The sequence below is a fragment of the Notothenia coriiceps genome, unplaced genomic scaffold, assembly GCF_000735185.1.
Source record: "Notothenia coriiceps isolate Sejong01 unplaced genomic scaffold, NC01 NC01_scaffold00037246, whole genome shotgun sequence".
Classification (NCBI taxonomy): Eukaryota; Metazoa; Chordata; class Actinopteri; order Perciformes; family Nototheniidae; genus Notothenia; species Notothenia coriiceps.
In genome coordinates, this window is record NW_011369947.1 from 18,082,787 (window position 1) to 18,088,786 (window position 6,000).

At 42.0% G+C, this 6,000-nt stretch overlaps 1 protein-coding gene across 1 annotated transcript in view; it reads left to right on the plus strand.

The window, feature by feature from the left end:
- Positions 1-5,352: 5,352 nt before the first annotated feature.
- LOC104966019 (AP-1 complex subunit beta-1-like) overlaps positions 5,353-6,000 on the plus strand; it is a 373,094-nt gene continuing 372,446 nt past the window's right edge. The window contains exon 1 of the mRNA XM_010795119.1: positions 5,353-5,359. The gene's annotated coding sequence lies outside the window, so the exon portion shown is untranslated. The remainder of the gene's footprint in view (positions 5,360-6,000) is intronic.

Consider the following 6,000-nt stretch of genomic DNA (forward strand, 5'->3'; position numbering starts at 1 on the left):
ACCCCATTAGATAAGCCAGTCCTTTATTAGTATATAAGTGCTTTGTTAATAGTTCTATCGCTCAAAGTGGAGTTGAAAGAGATGAGTTTTCAGTCTGCGCCGGAAGATGTGTAAGCTTTCTGCTGTCCTGATGTCAATGGGGAGCTCATTCCACCATTTTGGAGCCAGGATAGCAAACCCACGTTTTTTTGCTGATGGGAACTTGGGTCCCCCTCGCAGTGCGGGTGCAGCGAGCTGTTTGGCCGATGCAGAGCGGAGTGCACGTGCTGGGGTGTATGGTTTAACCATGTCCTGGATGTAGGAAGGGCCAGATCCATTCGCAGCATGGTACGCAAGTAACATTGTCTTGAAGTGGATTCTAGCAGTTACTGGAAGCCAGTGAAGGGAGCGGAGGAGCGGCGTGGTGTGGGATAATTTAGGAAGGTTGAAGACCAGACGAGCTGCTGCATTCTGGATGAGCTGCAGAGGTCGGATGGCACATGGTAGACCAGCCAGGAGGGAGTTTCAGTAGTCTAGGCGTGAGATGGCAAGAGTCTGGACCAGAACCTGCGTCGCTTTCTGGGTCAGCTGGGGACGTATTCTCCTGATGTTGTAAAGAGTGTATCTGCAGCAGTGGGTTGTAGCAACTATGTTTGCAGTGAAGGACAGTTTGTTATCTAGGGTCACACCCAGATTCCTTGCAGTCTGAGTCGGGGAAAACACACACTGTCAAGTGTCAAAAACACAAATGTGCAAATACAGACAAAAAGACAAATAAACAAAAATTCCAACTCTGGCTGAATAAGTAAGTAGGTGAGCATTCTAGCTAAGAATCTGTTTCATTTTCTAACCTGAGTACAAACAGAAAGAGTATATTGTGGAATCTGTTCCTCCAGTGTACGTTAGAGCTCGGGTTACTTCCTCGACAAGCAAGCCAACAGGAAGACACACACACACAAATAAGCACCCACAATCACACACACACTGCGACTGGCTGACAGTATCTTCGCTCTAATCAGAATCTTAATTAGTGTGCTAGCAGCATCCCATTAACATGTATTCCTCCTAATTAACCAAGGAGACACATACAGAGGAAGAGAGGCAAAGACAGAGTAATTAAAGATGTTTCTTCAAGTCTTGTAGGATGAGACAAATAAATGAACAAATTAGAAAAGTAAACTTTAATCTGTCACCCTCGTTCTGCCCTGCTGACAGAATAAACAGTTCACCTCGGCTCAATAGCTTTAGTGCAATCATTTGCACACCAAAGTCAACAGGAATTAAGTTTGATCATTACTTTAAGCTAGATGTTCTCTAGTTTCCGTGTATAACCTTTAAGCCCAGTTACAAATAAGAAGTTGAAGGCTAACTGTGTGTTAGTTGTATTGTTAATAATGTTGATTTAAATGTAGCCAAAAGAAAACACTATAGGGCAACATGTTTTACTAACAACAATGCATGAAGAGGAACTTGGCTCCGAACAAAGGCATAACAATATACCTGGAAAAATGGCCACTTGATTATTTACAAGAACTGGCCAACTCTTAAACCTCTAAACCCCACCAAGGCCAATCAGTATAATACAAGATAGTCCAATGTTATACAACATGCTAGAATATACCAAATTATACACTTTTTTTTTAGAGACCTTCAGACTTGGCAAACATTGTCAAAATCGGTTTTGTAGTGTTTATAGCTGTTGTGGAGTATATCATGAAGCCTTGTTCCGATAAAAAACTAGAGCGTAGTTATTATTTAATTTGAACTTGAAACGGGTCACGGGAGACCCAAACACAACATAAGGGTTAAACAACATAACTAAACTGAGGTTGCGATCGAATAGTCCAAAAATCAGCTCCTAACGTGTATATCCCTATCGTCTATCGCTTGACCTCTGTGTGAAACGTCGCGGGGTTAAGGGATAGTGGATAGGAGAATTTAAAAGGACTTAGGAGAAGAGACTGCGGTACTTTAGGGAATCCGACTGGACTTTTACTATCCAACGTGTTTATGATGCGCCAGCGGACGTCATGAATGTGCGTCTGCTGCTGTGGGGAAACTACAGTTTTCTATACAGCGGACTACAACATGGATGCTTAATAAGAACGACGGACTACTGTAAACTCATCTAGAGACTCTGCGGCGTGCTCTGATGGTGTTGTTTTATGCTTTATGAACGTGGACAACAGAGAAACATATTCTTCATGACCAAAGTTGGAATTGAAATTGAAATAAAAAAGGGAAGTGAAGCTTATGCTCGCCACCCTCTCCCTCGTCCACATTAATAGGTTACAAATGATCCCAATACGTATTATTATATGAAAAGATCTTAAAATCAATACAAATGTATTTATTATAAACGTTAGTCCTTAACATCTATCACTGTGTATATCACCATTATTAAAACATATTTTAAAAGTTTAACAAACCCCACACAGCTCAGTAAAAACTCTGTGAAATGTTGACTTTATTTGATAATTTCAGTACAAACGTAGGCCTACGTTCATATTTCTCTTTTTGATTATAATACTGATGAATGTTCAAAACAAAGCACTTAGGCAAGTTACAACATACGTTTTAAAATCATTTAGAGAATTTGAATGGCATTTATCATGGCTGCCACTGAGGTACTTTCGTGTCATTTCACTCCGTTAGAAAGGTTCCTTAGCAAAATGGACTATTCGACCGCAACCTGAAATTCCCTCCCAAAACATTTCCCTTGGCCACGCCCCCCAGGCCACGGCCCCCCGGCCACACTCTCTCGCTCCTGTTGGGATCAGCACACCTGATTAGTGCATTGTGGGAGGGGACAAGTACAAGCAGGGGAGAGAGGAACACACTCCACCATTGAAGCTTGCAAGCTTTTTACCACTACCATACATTCCCTCAAAGTGTCAGCAGATTTTAAAAGCAAAAGAGATCAAATAAAATCAAAAACAGACTATCCGCAAAGACTAGTCCAACATCAATGGCAGCATTAAGAGACCAATCACATTTTAAGGCACTGACTATCTTTTAAGAGACATGTAGGGTTTATGGTCCCCATAAGACATGGGTCCATCTGACCAACCATGACCAACTCAGGACATTTCCCCAGACAAAAGGGTCTTCATACTTATATTATTTTTGGGAAAAACTAGAAACTATTTGAAGTTTATTTGACTCAGTTTCTGCAATTAAAGGCACTGGTTCTCTAATGAATTTTGCTGTGTGTTTGAGTCCATGGAGGTTACATTTGGCTACATCCACTGCAGTTGAAAGTACAACACTTATGTGTCAGTTTTCCAGAGCAAATCTTTCCATGCCAAACATCAATTTCACAAGTTTTTTTTTACAAAGAAAGCAGGCTTTTTATTTGCACTTGAGCACACTTCCGGTGTCTCAGCTCTATTAATTGCTTCAGATGCAATTTTTTACAATGTCATGCTTTTTATTACAAGTATCCCTCATAGGTGACTCACCTTCCACAACAAAGCTGGTTAAATATCTTGGCTGAACAAGCACCGCTTTTCTTTGTTACTTTAATCTGAAACACCGGATTATAAAAAATTACAATGTGGGTTATGCAACAGACACACACATACAGGCAGTGGGTGATGACCAAAATGGGTGTTGTGGGTGCAAGTTGAATGGAAGAATGTTGCCGCTTTAATGTCTTTTTTGTAATGCCAGGACTGCCTACAGTTCTGTGTCATGACTCATTTCCTATCCAGAGCCACCAGAGCTCTATTTACACCGCTGTCGCTCGGTTTCAAATTCAGCATCACGCTGTGCTAGTATACAAAAGGCAATGCACATTTGAAAGGATCACTGTTGCCATGGGATGCAGATTCTTCTGATTAAACTGGCTTATACTGTGGTACATATTAATTTTGAACGAGCACATTATGAGCTGGAGATTGCACAATTTCTGCCAACAAACAGCTTCCACTGGAGCTTTGGACCGTTTCATTGCTTTGCCCAAAGGCACTGCAGTTTTTCTTTTTATGGCATCTCATTCATCCCCAATTCTTTAGAAGCAGAATTCTGTCAGATATTTTAAAGTGTGCTGTCGTGTAGCACTGTCTCTTATGAACACAGTTCTTGGTGACAGCTGTCTTCCAGAAACCACATTCTCTCATTAACAGCCTCATGTCAGAAGCACATTTTGAACCACAGTAAGAAAAACCTGGTTGTAGATCCTACATCAGGCATGGGCAAACTAAAGCCCGCGGGCCATATACGGCCCGTTGGGCTTTTGAATCCGGCCCGTCGAATATTGGTACAAAATTGTCCAAATTATAGTAAAGACCGCATTCATTTAGCCTTTTTCCTGCAATACCAGGCATTTCAGTTGATCCCATAGATGGTGCACTCTAGACACAATTGACCTTTGCTGGAGTCTGGTCTATTCTCTGGCCCCACTCGGCAACCCGGCAAGACCAAAGAACCACATATTTCACGCTTAGGCTACATTGGAGGGGGCGAGATGAACCTGAGCAATAGTTCAGTACGGCGAATACAAGTTGTAACAAGCAGTAGCGCTGAGCAAAGTGACTAGAACGCGACCACACACTTATAAAAAGCACTTATATAAAGTCAGGCACCACTAACCAGGCTTAGTGTGATTCTGTTTATTTGACCTTACTTTAATAACCATCCGTTCACTGTTATTGACCATTGTGAAGAGGCAGACGTTTTCCTGTTGTTTTGTAGGCCTATTATTGCAGCTATCGGATGGAATCAATACATGGGCTACATGTGGCCATCACATGTAAAATCATAACGAAAACTACGCCGGTAAAATATGCGTTTAGAAAACGGCTTACGTATATGATAGCAACAAGAAGTCAATATAGTCTGATTAGCTAACATCACCTGTAGAATGCCAGATAAACGTTCATAACAGCGTTGTGATGCCAAACAGCTTTCAGACTAAAACACATTCCCTTATGGGGATGGGGGATATTTATCAGCTGCTTGTGACAGTCAGACAATGAAAACTTTACAGCGCGCCGCTGCCACAAGTTAAAGGGAGAATAAACTCCGGTAGACGAGCAGCACTGCAGCGGGCAGTAATGCAGCTGAACCACATTAATAAACAATGCACCACGGCACTCTGAAGAAAGGTACAAGGTTGGAGAAGTAGTTCTTTAATTTAATCTGGCTTCGTATAATTAAAAACCACCCGACGCAGTCCTCTATTGATGTTGTTGTGGAGAAAATCAGCGAAGTAAAACGCTGTGTGGGTCATAAGAAGGCATGTAAACGGTTACGTGATGACGCAATGATGCAATAACTCACCTTTGAACCTAATTCACCTTTGAACCTGCATCTGTAATAATGAGTGGACCAAAGAAAAGAAAAGTCATGTGCCGAGTGTATAATGAGGAGTGGACAGCTAAATATTTTTTTTACCGATCTGCTACTGGCCCGGACCGCCTGTCAAATTTAAAACTCATAGTGGCCCCCTAGCCAAAATGTTTGCCCACCCCTGGTCTAACCTGTAAATTGCTCTTTAAGGGTGCATTCATATCTGGTGCGCACCAGACCACAGTTTGTTACATTGTTTCATTTTTCAGAAGGTTCGGTTTGAGTTCACACGGGCAAAACTCAAACGGACTATAAACTTTAAACACAAGTCATGTGCTCGGAAATGCTGTTCAACCATTGGTCAGACATTAAGGGGGTAAAAGGCAAATCCCGGCAATTTCTAGCGGAGCCTCCGCCATGGAGCATCGGCACTTTCGGCAGGTTATTCTCATGCTGCTGTTAATCTGGAGATCAACAGACACTAGCGGCCCGCATATGATTATATAATCAGACAACTGATTATATAATCATATGCATGATTATATACATACACATCATGCCGATCTAGATCCCTCCGCTTCGCGTCGGGCTCCTGATCAGCCTGTCGGTGTTCTTTTCCCCATAATGACCGCGTCGCATTATTACATGGCTTTGTTGAATACTCGATTCTGATTGGTCAATTCAGAACACGTGACACGTTGTTAATCCAGAACAGACAGACCGCTGTCA